Below are 13880 nucleotides of genomic sequence, written 5' to 3'. Positions count from 1 at the left end.
AATATTAATGTAATTAAATTACAAAATTAAGCTAAAGTAATTAAGTAAGAACAAGTAAATAGTTAGCTTACATTTTTGTCTTTTCATCATCCAAGCGCATTTTCCTTTCACTTAAAATAAGTCCAGCTTGAGAAAGGAGCCGTTCGCAAGGAACCGATAACGATAAACATCCTAATTTTATCCGAGCTATGGGAGATAGATAGGGATATTTATATTTGTTGTGCTGCCACCATTTGAAGCGGTCCATATTTCGAGCAATTACTTCTTTTTCTTTACTAGCGTATACACCGCATACGCGATTATAGCCGAGTTAACAACAGTGCGAGTTAACAAACTGTTGTTTGTCGCTAGTAAAAGAAATTATATTTATTTGGGCAGTACACTTACATATTTTCGTGTTGCCTTTTTTATTCATAATTTCTTACTGACTACATTTTATAATCTTAGTGCTATTTATGTTATCTGCTTGCTATTTCTTTGTTGTAATTCGATATCTGTTATCTTTCTATCACTTGTTTGTTATTGTTGAGATGCGGAGGTGGTTATCGCAGTGGATTATTCCATTACCAGATGTTTGTTGTATGTATGTCGAGAATGCATGTTTGGTTGGTATTGTAACAATAGTTCATTTCTGTTGTTCGACTGATAGTGCATGTCAAAACAAGTTCTATCGGTTCACATAGTTCGTCTTTGTTAAGGATGTATATTAACAGATAAGATGTATGTGAGTGTGTGTGTGTGACCCGGAGCGAGGCTATGTCGTTAACTCCCCTCTTTCTTAAAAACAGAGCGTCCTCGCTATGCTGCTACAAATTGTTGTTGTTGATGATTGTAATATGTGATGTTATCGATGTTCGTGGATTCATGGAAGTGTATCAATTTAGAGCCTGATATATGCATGTTGTTCCAAGTATGCTGGTAACACTGTGGAACATTTTTGGGATTATTGTCTGGGGGGTGAGAAATTCTAAGTCAGGGTGATGGTACTAGATCGGTATAGTTATAAACCGTATTTTTTTTTTGTTTTGCCAAAATGTTACAACTAAGCGAAAAAACATCAAGATAAGGAAACAATTTAAAAGATCATAAAAAAAAGGTGCGTGGAGTCCCTACGCGCGGATGAAGTTACACTTCTTAGTGATATTCCAAGAAATGCATATCATTTTGTATGAAAGAAAACTAGAAAACTTAAATTCACATTTTATAAATTTATTATGCACATAAAATGAAGAATAAAGCAAAGTCTAAATGAAGGAACTTTGACTAGAAAAGTAGTTCTGTCTCTTCGTTGCGGCAGAGAATATGCAGCGTAATCATCTCTCTTTTGTAATCCATCAACACGCGTTGAAGGCCCAGCAGTTATCGGTGAATTGACGACCGTTGATTCATCAGTAGTTATAGATGCTCCCGCAGAGATTGATGGAACAGCAAACGTTGAATCTTTTCTTACGCGCTCTCTGATATTCCGCAGCTGTTTTCCTCTTCTTCGTTTGACTGCCAGCTATCATTTCCAATTTCTCCTTTTCCCGCTCTGCTTTCTTTCGTGCTCGGTATTCAGGATAATATTGTGCTATTTTCCCTCCTCTTGAAACACGGGCTACACTGTCTTTTTCCGCTGTAAAATCAATTTAAAATCAAAACATTAAAATTTTTGCCAATCCAATTGATATTAGTTTCAAGGCACAAGTTTAATGCACAAGGTGCATCTATTACGGACAATTGAAATATTCAAGAGCAACTTACCATCACATAATCTGGAATCCGCTGTGTTATGCGTATTATCACTGTCATTTATTTTATCAACATTGATCGGAGGTCCAGCCAATTTGGCTGCCATATTGGCTTGTGAAGATCAGGTAGGTCGGAATGCGCTTCGCAATTTAAATTTTTTTACAATTCTCTCACATATTCTAACCGAGAATATGAAGAGACAGAAATACATATATGTATTTATAAAATGATTTCTTTGATATTCCATAGGATGGAAATATGTATGTAGAACTCTTTTATTTTTGATTTATTATTTTTCAAATGATTTAATGCTAATTTGATCTAATTTTATAATAACTCATTTTAAATATATAAAAGATTTACCTAAACATTATGATGATATTTTCATGATTCATACGCAATGTACGAATGTAAGCAATTTCGTTTTGCCGTCGGCATTTCAATTTCTCATGCTTCAATTTTTGCTTTCAACCAAGAAATCGCTTGTATGTATGTATGTGCAATATATGCCTTTGCGTTTTGCCGTCGGCATTTCCATATTGACATGCAAAAGTAATTATGTATTTCATTGTTTCGTTTTGGCCCAATTTTGTATATTAAGACAAGTGTCAATAATTGCGCCAAAATCAAATATATTATATATTCATATGTAAACATGTTTTAAACTTTACATAAAATTGAAGTGTCAATAATTGCGCCAATTTTCATAAAGTTGGAAATTTTGCGCGAATCTATATTATATATTCATATGTAAACATGTTTTAAACTATACATAAAATGGAAGTGTCAATAATTGCGCCAATTTTCATAAAGTTGGAAATTTTGCGCGAATAAGACGTGTGCGGGTTAAGTCGTGAATTTTACTTATATTAATTAATTTGAAAGTGCCGAAAAATGCGAAACGAAATTTCAATAAATTTAAGTAAATTTACATGTATTTTCATTTATATTTATTGTCAATAAATTTTTTTAAAAATTATTGGCCCTAGTTGTCCATTTTTTATTTTATCACACATTTCAGCCGATTTTTGTATAGAAATTTGACCGGCGTAGAAGCAAAATGCGAAACAATCATACATACATATATTATGTCGTTTGCACATTTGTCTGTATGTTTGCGAATGCAAACGTTCTACAAAAGCATATTGCTATACTTAAACAAAATTATTAGAACCATCGTATGTTTCTTACATGCATAACCAAACCATACTTAAGTCAGCGCAACCAAAGCGTCAATGGTGGTGTTGGTGGTAAGCGCTTGGAAAGTCACACGACAGAATAAATTTTTAATTTTTCGATTTTAACATCGTATACTATATAAATAAATATTTTTCTTACTAATAGAAATTAAATTTATCACAGCAATATTATGTATATTCCTGTGATAAATTTAATTTCTATTAGTAAGAAAAATATTTATTTGTATAGTATACGATGTTAAAAGGCATCTTCTATCCTATCTTGTGTATATGCACATGCTCATATGAGTGTATGTATACGCATGTGCGCGTTCAGAAATTGAAATCATATTTTCATCACTTATCAATATACTTATTACATGTGCGCGCATTGACTTGCATGTTCATACATTCATATATACTTATACAGTAATATCTCAATTTACGTTTTGGTCGGTTCCGAAAGATTGCGACGTAAATCGAAACGACGTTAATCAAATTTGTAGTTTTCCATATGATTATGAAAAAGGCAAGGTTATTGGTTGTTTCAAATAAAGTACATAAATGCACATTTAATTCAATTACATACTAAGAAATGTATTGTATGTATATAAAGTCCATAAGCACATAAAAAGAGTTAAAAACTATATCAATTAGGAGATAAATTATATTCACTTTACATAAGTGTATTTCAAGTGTAAAAAAATTCGACATATGAAATTCAGATCCGTTTTGGAATATCTATGATAAATGTACATATTACATACTCGTTTGTATGTAAAAAATAATAAGTTAAAATATGAATTCACTCCAAACTTGAGCAATAAATAAAATAAAAGTACTTAAATTTTAGAATATCTCACTGCTCGAAGTTTTTATTTGGTATCAATACTTCAGACAAAAGCTTTTGCAGATCATCGTTGGGAAGACTTCTTTGGCTTGATGAAGTAGTGTCCGCTGATGAAATTTCAGACACGAGCATTTTGATATCATCGTCTGGAAGACTTCGCTGGCTAAATGTCTGTCCTTGGGTTGATGAAGTAAAGTCCTCTGATGAAATTTCAGACATGATAATTTGGATATCCTCGTCTGGAATATTGCGCTGCGAGGTTTGGTATTGGCTTGACGAAGGAGTATCGGATGATAAAAGGGCTTGAAAAATGAATCAATCCGCTTCTGTGACAAAAATAGTTTCTTTTGTGTAAACAAATCTTTGTAATGTTGCAAGCTATTGTTAATTGAGTTTCGTGTTGAGATAACTCGCTCTTCATCTTTGTCGAATTTTTCAAAAATATTGATCGCTTTCTGTATGTGGTTAAAAGCCTCTGATAGCTTTGAGATTGGGAATTGTGAACTCATTTTCGACCATCGAATTTTCTAATAGATTATCATCTTTATTAGGAGTATATGTCAATGCCAATGCTTCTGCGTTAGTTAATGGTTCATCACCTGTTTCCAAGATATCAATAAGGTCGGATTCATCAACATCTGTGAAGCCAACAGTGTGCGCTAAGTTAATTAGTTCTATATTTAAATCGTTGGAATTTTCTTCTGATCCACATCGAGATGTAGTATATTTCGGCCATATGTTTTTCCATGCATGGCTCATCGTTGTCGCGGATACTTCTTCCCAGCTTTGTTTAATATTTTCCACTGCTTGCATGACATTATATTTGACCCAACAATTGCGAACAACATCATCAGATTCGCAGTGGGATTCTTTATCAATTGTATCAATCAAGTTGTTAAATGTCCTTCGTAAGTAGTATTTTTTAAATGCCGCGATAACGCCTTGATCCATCGGTTGGATAAGCGCCGTTGTATTCGACGGTAAGAAGATTACTTTAATATTGTCATTCATATCATCAAGCGGGATAATGTGGCTAGGGGCATTATCAATTAACAGCAATGCCTTGCACGCGAATCCATTTACTTCGCAATATTTGATAACTGTTGGGCAAAAATACAACTTAAACCAATCATAAAAAAGTTTAGCAGTCATCCAAGCTTTTTTATTGGATTTCCAAACAACAGGGAGATTTTCTTTTTTAATATTTTTCATAGCTCTTGGCGTCTCAGACTTATATATCAACAAGGGCTTAAGCTTCATATCACCTGCAGCATTTCCTCCAAGAAGAAGTGTAAGTCTGTCTTTGGAAACTTTTGGCCCGGCGGCCGCTCTTTCCTCTTTTGATATAAATGTCCTTTTTGGCATTTGTTTCCAAAAAAGTCCCGTCTCGTCAACATTAAAAATTTGCTGAGGTGAGTATCCTCCTTCATCAATGATTTGCTTTAGCTTTTTCACAAAATTTTTAGCTGCTTCGTTGTCTGCGCTTGCAGATTCTCCATGGAATAAAGTTAGGACCTTTTTTTAAAGTTTTGCAGCCACCCATAGCTCGCGTTGAAACAAAAATCTTCACAATCTGTAGTTGTTAACTTTACATCATTGAATAAACTAATTGCCTTCCTTTTAATAACTAAAGTAGTTAACGGAATATTTTTTTCCCCAAATCACTTATCCAAAGAGTCAGTGCCTTTATATAAATTATTTTCGCCCTCATCATGGCGGTGAATGACTTCCATTTTCTTTTTAATAGAAATAACATTTCGTTTCTTTTTTAATTGAACTGCACGAACACTTTTAAATTCACGTTTTGAACTCATTTTCACTCTTTTATGCGTGCAACACTTATAAAAATCAACTGAACGAGTTCATGAAATATATTGACAAAATTCAAAATACATAAATGTAAGCAAGGGATTCCCCAAATTCATATTTCATACAGGCGACGTAAATCAAATTGACAACGTAAATCGCGTGCAGAGGTCACTTATATTTTCACAACGTAAATCAAGACAACGTTAACGAAGCGGACGTAAATCAAGGTATTACTGTATGTACATATATTTGCATACATTGCCGAATAATGCGCAAGCATACAAAGATACATATGCGTACACATATGAATATGTCACCAACAAAAAATTGATCTTCACAAGTCAATATGGCAGCCAAATTGGCGAAGAAAAAGTGTAGTAAGTTTTACAACAAAAACGATTACATTCGATCTCACTTCATTCATAAAAACAGAGGCCGTAACATCTCCCCGAGCATGCCTTTGCCAACAAGTCGTCTTTTCGCGGCGATGGCAAAAGCTAAAAATCATAAATTGCACAACTTTCTGGTGCTTCTCGCAAAAATCTGCTTCGATATGTATTCACGATCATACGTATACATACATACATATTTACGCATTTCTTTGAAGAAATGAAAGGAATGAATGATCCTGAGAAGTATAGTCTTAACTTTTCAACGGCCAACGCAGAGCATTTCAACCAAAAGGAATTTATTCATTAAAATCGCCACTCAGAAGTCGTTTTATCCGTTGTAAGCGAACGATTTTCGACGAAACATCATTTCTAATATGCCACAAGACAAAATTAGTAATGAACTTCTTAAACCTCACGCTGTCAGATAAAACGATATACTTCATCATTGCGGATCGATTTCCAAAAAATGTAAATAAGGACTAACTACAGAAATGATCCTGTAAAGTATAGCCTTAATTTTTCAACGGCCAACGCAGAGTATTTCAACCAAAATATACGCAAAATAGTTGAGAATTCGCAGAAATGAAGGACAAACGAAAGAAAAAGAAGCATAACTTCAATAATGCACAAGCATACAAACATACATATGCGCAGCAGCAGCAAGGAAAGAGGTAACAATCGGCGATCCATAGTATATTTCTTTCATGCATAACCAAACCATAATTAGGACAACGCAATACAAGTGTCAATGGTGGTGTTGGTGGTAAGCGCTTGAAAAGTTACGACGAGCACGTAGGTACGAATCCCAACAAAATTTATTTTTAATTGAATATGTCACCAACCAAAAATTGAAACATTGTTCTACAAAAACAACAACAGCATAAGCATGGCAACATTGTGTTGTTGGTAGAAAAGCCGAAACGAACAAACGATAGCCGATTGTCAGCGCTTCGCTTGCTGCTCGAACATCTTCGCAGACAAGGTTGCGTAGATTCATATTGAGCAACTCCGAACTCGTATAAGAAGTATAACTTCAAAAACTGACACATACGAACGCCAAACCCTTTGAGGGTTTTACTATACTGACCTAGTACCAACGTGCTTCGCGTATTTTCTTACGTTCTTATTACGCCTGTGCGCCTTGGAAAATATTACGTCACCTGTATTATAGTTCAGCTGCTTTCGATTGCGATTATGATGACGCAAGACTCTTTCCTGGTTTTGTTGTATTCGTTCATGGATGTCAGGATACCCCCTCTGATTATAAAACACGTGCTCGGGTTTCTCGTTGGTAACGGAATGTATGGTTTTGTTGTACTGACGAACAGCTTCAAAAATTTGGTCTTCCGGTGCTGAATTATTCTGGTCAGCTAAAACTTTCGCGATTTCGATAATTGTACTGTGCGCACGTTCAACTTGTCCGTTTGTAGTAGAATGAAACAATGGCGTTCTTGTGTGCGTTATTTGTAATCGTTTGTAAATCTCTTGTGCACATATGCTTGTAAACGATAGATCGTTATCAGTCATTAAACATTTACGTTTGGGTATATTTGTGAAAGAGTCTCGCCGACGTATTTGTATGTATCTTTCCTTGAAGGTATTTGTCTAAAGTAGCAAAATTTTGAGTATTTGTCCGTTGAGCTAATGTATATGTCATCGCTCATGTAGAATAAAGTGCTGAACACATCGAGCGCGACAGACTGCAGCAGCACGACAGTGAACTCAAAACGTCGTTGTGCATCTTACTACATGTACATTTGTGAGAAGCAACAACAACACAATGGCCGGCATGTACACAAAACAACGCAGTTGTCCATTTTGCATGTACACAATTTCGTTGTGGCCATACTAATTCCTTTCACTTCAATGAAATTTTAATATTTTGTTAAAAGTGAAATTTTGTATGCAAAAAATAAGTAAATTGGTAAATATTTTTGCTTTAAATTATCAATTGTTATTACAAATGATATAATAGAGCTATAATAGACCTATTTTACGCTTTTATTTGTATAAATAAATAAATTAATTGTATAATAACATATTAGTGGCATCACCACTCTACCTCATCTCTCTATCTTCCATTCTACTGTCAACTCTACTGTCGTCCTACTGTCGTTGGCAAATATAGGAGCATGTTGAAGTTAGCGAGAGCGACAACTGTCGGCCTGCAGTCGTGTAGTCGTGCAGCTGTCAAATAACCTGTGTCCATAAGAACGTGTGTATCTTTAATATTTGACAGATGTCGTTTGCAGTTGTCGCGCTCTATGTGTTCAGCACTTGAGTCTAAGTGTACTATATGTATTCGCCTACTTTGTTTGGCGTTGGTGCGGAACCAATTGGTTGTTTGTTTGGTCGGCGTTCGTATTTGTTTGTGAGACAGATTTCAAAGTTTTGTACTTCTTTTTTAAAAGCGTTACATATGTTTGGCCAGTAATATTTTAGGGAAATTTCTTGTGCATTATTTTTGTAGTTTCTGTGTGCACGTCTATGTGTGCCATTTATGATTTGTTTTTGTTGTTTAGTGTCGGTTATGTCGTCAACCATGTTATCAGTTAGAACGGTAGAGGCATTGCGAAATGTATTGATAATGTCATTTTCGACGTAAAATAATAATATTTCGTCTATTTTTATAGCGTTTACTACTTTTGGTTTGATTACATTTTTATACCCTAAACAGGGTATATTAAGTTTGTCACGAAGTTTCTAACACCCAGAAGGAATCGTCAGAGACCCTATAAAGTATATATATAAATGATCAGTATGTTGAGCTGAGTCGATTTAGCCATGTCCGTCTGTCTGTCTGTCCGTCTGTCCGTCCGTCTGTCTGTATACATACGAACTAGTCCCTCAGTTTTTAAGATATCGTTTTGAAATTGTGCAAACGTCATTTTCTTTTCAAGAAGCTGCTCATTTGTCGGAACGGCCGATATCGGACCACTATAACATATAGCTGCCATAGAAACTGAACGATCGAAATCAAATGCTTGTATGGAAAACTTTCACATTTTACAATATATATTCACGAAATTTGGTATATGTTATTTTCTAAGGCAACAATGTAATCTCCCAAGAAATTGACCAGATCGGTTAACTATAGCATATAGCTGTCATACAAACTGAACGATCGGAATCAAGTTCGTGTATGGACAACTTTCACATATGACAAGCAATATTCACGAAATTTGGTATATATTATATTCCAAAGCAACAATGTCATCTCCGAAGAAATTGATCAGATCGGTTTACTATAGCATATAGCTGCCATACAAACTGAACGATCGGAATCAAGTTCTTTTATGGACAACTTTCACATTTGACAAGATATATTCACGAAATTTGGTATAGATTATTTTTGAAGGCAACAATGTAATCTCTTCGTTCAGAACGGATTACTATAGCATATAGCTTCCATACAAAACACATAGTTACTAATAGAAATGCACCTGTGAAGGGTATTTAGCTTTGGTGCAACCGAAGTTAACGTTTTTTCTTGTTTAATATGTCCAATAGCTCAGTCTTAGTGTTAAAGAATAGTGTATGTCTACTGTAATAAAAAATATTTTGCGATGATATTTGGGCGTGGTTCCCATTTGCTTGTTTTATGATAATTTGATTTTTAAAGCAATTTTATGGTTGTTTTACACGTTTGATTTTTTGCATAGGGGAGCTTTGTGTTGAATGTTGGGAATTATCAGAATTATATGTGTTATTAATTTGTTGGCGGGAAAGTGCATCGGAAACAACGTTCTGATGTCCAGGTTGTAAGTCATTTTAGCACCATATTCCTCGATGAAATTTTTCCATCCTTTTAATTTTGTATTGGGGTTTTTTTCTGATATGGCATTAAAGATTGATGCTCGGTGTATATAGTTAAGTCTGCCATGCCATATAAGTAATTTCGGAGTTTCTGTAAGGACCACACAATTGTGAGTAACTCTTTCTCTTTTGTAGAGTAATTCTGTTCGGTTTGACTAAGTATTCGTGAAATAAATGTTATTAGTTTTTTATTTTGTGATAATACAGCTCCTATTGCAAAGTTACTAGCGTCTGTGGTCAATTCAAAGCATTTGCTGAAATTTGGTTGGAAAAGTTCAACCTGAGCTTGAAGTTCTTCTTTTATTCTACTTAATGCTGCTATTGCAGGTTCATCTAATGTGATTATAATTTTTGCGCTTTGATTTTTTGATATTTTACCGTTGTCTCCTCTGAGAAACGTGGTAAGTGGTTTAACAATGGCTGCAAAATTTTTTATGAATTTTCGATAATACATAGTTTGCGAGACCTAGAAAAGATCTAAGCTCCTTGAGTAAAGTAGGAGTGGGAAAATCTTTTATAGCTTGTATTTTTACGGTGATTTTATTGTATTTAATTATGTGCCCCAAATATTCTACTGAGTCTTTAAAGAAGTGTGACTTTTCATTGGAAATCTTCATGTTAGCTTGATGAAGTGCATTTATAATAATGCGTATGTGCTCGACATGCTCTTCTGGAGAAGAAGAGTAAATGAGAACATCGTCTATATAAACATACGCAAATTTGCCAATATATGGTCTCAGGATATCATCGATACACCTTTGAAAAATTGACGGAGCATTTTTCAGTCCAAAAGGCATGCAAAGAAATTCATATTTGGCTCCATTTACACCAAAAGCTGTTTTCTCTCTGTCAGATTCTTTAATAAGAATCTGGTGAAATCCAGATTCCAAATCTAAAGTTGTAAATATTTTTGCATTACCAATATTTTGTAGTAGTGTTGTATAGTTTGAGCGTTTAGCTTTTGAAAGTCTACAACCATTCTGCGTTTAGGTTTCCCTTGTTCGTCGGTACCTTTTTTAGCAACTGTCCAAATGGGTGAATTGTATGGACTTTTACTAGATTGGATTATTTCTCTTTCTAAAAGTTTAATTATTTCTTTGTTAATAAAATCATTATCAGATATAGGGTACGGATATTGTTTTGTCCAGATAGGATCTTCGGATTTCGTCCTAATTGTGGCTTGTACAGTGGTAGTAAATGATAATATTGAGTTAGTACCTTCATTTTGTTGCATTATTATTTCAATTTCAGATCTATATTTTTCAATGCTTACTGTATAATTAATTTTTTGCAAAATTTCTCTATTAACTGCTTTACCTGTATCCCTGCAGTGGCGTTGAAGACACGGCAATTGATTCACTCGCTTGAGAAAATCAAAGCCTGTCTTATATTCATAATTGTCACTTTATTTTGTAGCAGGTGATCGTAATTCATCGCCGCCATGTTGTGGTGTGAGAGAGCCTAGTTCTTCTTCATGTATTTGGTTTACTCGTTGTATCTTCTCTGGTGCGTTGTAGTTACGAGATGAAGGATTTTGGTGCCTCTTCTGTGGATCTCCTCGAATTGGGTTATTTGGAGGTAATCCTTGCATTTGACATATATATGTATATGGTTATAGTTGTTTTGTAAAGGTGTTTCGTTGAAGTTGGTGGGTCTTCTGTATTGCCGTGAGGAATCTAAGTAAAATGTTTGGCACTGTGGGGTGGGTGCACTCTGTGTTTATTGCACTTGCACATTTGGTCTATATCTTCGCTGATCATCGCGGTATCTTCTGTTTTGAAAGGGTTGATGTTGCTGCTTGGGTGCACGTGTTTCTTCATGATGTCTTCTGTTTTGAAGATGTTGATGTGGCATATTGTTTTTCCTGAAGTCATCGTACTGAGAAAAATTGAATTGCAATTTCTCGTTGTCGTGGTATATCGTACTTGCGATGGCGTAGGCAGTTTCTAAATCCTTTGGATTGTGGCTGTAGAGGATGTCGCTTGTATACTTGCTGTTCAAGCCACGAATAAACGTTCTGACAGCTTCTTGATTCGCATACTTTTGCATTTCTGATGGGTCACCTGAGCCATGTTAGAGCAAGATTCAATGCCCTGCTGACTTCGCAATGAAATTCCACCAGCGTAAGTTTGTTTTGCGTAATCCTTTTCATTTCGTCTAGTAAGACGTAAAAAGGTCTCTGGTCAGCATACGTGTAGTCGAGGCGATTTATGATTGAGTAGAAGTTGAACTTCGTGTTGTGGTTGATTAAAATATCGGCTGCTTCTCCTTGAATTTTCAAATGGAATATCGAAAGTGCGGTATAATATGTCTGGTTTGTGGCATATTCTTTTATGTTTTCCATGTGCGTCCACGCACGTTTTCTCCAGAATTTGTTTGATTTATATTGTCCGTGAAGTCTGGCAATGCTTTAAAAATATCCAGGTTAATCTGCATTTCGATGATTATATTTGGTTTGCAGTCCTCGTGCTGATCCGTAATTGTCACATTTGATGGCAGACTGTTCTCCAGAGTAGCCACTCTTTGTTGGTTCTGAGTTAGAGATGTAGTTAAAGCAGCAATTTGAGCCCTGAGATTTGCAATCTCCTGTGCAGCCATCTCGAAGTTGGTACTCAATAAGGGACGACGCAAATTGAACAGTTTTTGTCTCTTTTTATGATATTCCAGCGTGATTCCGATGTTTATCGGTGCTGCTTTCAATTTTTCAGGAACTTATGTTTTTCCTTCTTCAGGAACGTGGATTTTAGTTTTATCCCTTTATGTCAGGTTATGGCAGGTTCAGTTCAAACGAAAAGAATGGTTGAGCCCCCAGTTAACAGACTGTTGTTTGTCGCGAGTAAAAGAAATTATATTTATTTGGGCAGTACACTTATTTTTTTGTTGCCTTTTTTATTCATAATTTCTTACTGACTACATTTTATAATCTTAGTACTACTTATACTTGTAGAATGCGGCTGCTGCTATCTGCTTGCATCTTCTTTGTTGTAATTCGATATCTGTTATCTTTCTATCACTTGCTTGTTATTGTTGAGATGCGGAGTGGTTATCGCAGTAGATTATTTCGTTGCCAGATGTTTGTTGTTTATATGTCGAGAATGCATTTCTAGATAATGCATGTTTGGTTGGTATTGTAATAATAGTTCATTTCTATTGTTCGACTGATAGTGCATGTCAAAACAAGTTCTATCGGTTCACATAGTTCGTCTTTGTTTAGGATGTAAGTTATCGCAGCTAGCATAGCTAACAAAATGTACTACAACAAAGTTGCCGTAGGTAGCAAAATCTACCGATATTACTCAATTCAGCAATATTCTGTAAATATACAATATCATTGCTCAATAAAGTTAATTTCCAAAATTTACAACAACAGCACATTTCGTCGGCACTAAACCAGAACGGAAGCCGTGCCGCCGCAATGTAAGCCGTTTCTCGACCAAACTGAGGTTTGCTGTTTTGCTATAATTATTGCTTACGTTATCATTATAGAGTATATAGAAATAAGTACTAGTAAGTAAGAATTGGTACATATGTAAGTTTATAGTATATAAGAAAAATTCTGTATAAAAGAAACGTTTTTAATAAAGAAATTCGAGTTCGACTTCACCATTCAAACCAGTGTGTTGTTAATCATCCGGTTGCAACCATTAACTGGCGCCCGAGAACTTTAAAAAACTTGAAGTTGCCTACACCAAAAGTATTAAAGTGAATCTGTACGCACAAGTATCATTATCCAGAAGGATAAACGACGGAATTTAATTTTTATAGAAAGTTCAGTCGAGTTTGACATAAGTCATTAAAAGCAGTATTTGAACCTTGTTCGGAAATTTAATTACAAGTGTACGCACAAATATTATCCATAAGGATAAACGACGGAATTTAATTTTTATAGAAAGTTCAGTCGAGTTTGACATAAGTCATTAAAACAGTATTTAAAACCTTGTTCGGAAATTTAATTACAAGTGTACGCAAAAACAAAAAAGCGAGTCAAGTGTAGTGACATATCCTAAGATTTGTTAAACGATAAAGCTAAGTATCTGACAAATCAAATTAAAAATACGTGTAAAGTGGGAACTGAAACAAGAAGCCGCCAAATCAACGCTTGGA

The 13880-nt window shown here is 34.9% G+C and overlaps 1 protein-coding gene and 1 pseudogene across 7 annotated transcripts in view; one reads left to right on the top strand and one right to left on the bottom strand.

The window, feature by feature from the left end:
• Positions 1-13880, top strand: part of LOC126764065 (inositol polyphosphate-5-phosphatase A) — a 721948-nt gene that overhangs the window by 96061 nt on the left and 612007 nt on the right. The gene's annotated exons all lie outside the window — the stretch shown is intronic.
• LOC126764790 (small nucleolar RNA U3) lies at positions 6272-6474 on the bottom strand (annotated as a pseudogene).

The sequence above is a fragment of the Bactrocera neohumeralis genome, unplaced genomic scaffold (genome assembly GCF_024586455.1).
Source record: "Bactrocera neohumeralis isolate Rockhampton unplaced genomic scaffold, APGP_CSIRO_Bneo_wtdbg2-racon-allhic-juicebox.fasta_v2 cluster09, whole genome shotgun sequence".
Lineage (NCBI taxonomy): Eukaryota > Metazoa > Arthropoda > Insecta > Diptera > Tephritidae > Bactrocera > Bactrocera neohumeralis.
The sequence above is the reverse complement of the archived record's forward strand: the minus strand, read 5'-3'. Positions and strand labels throughout refer to the sequence as shown.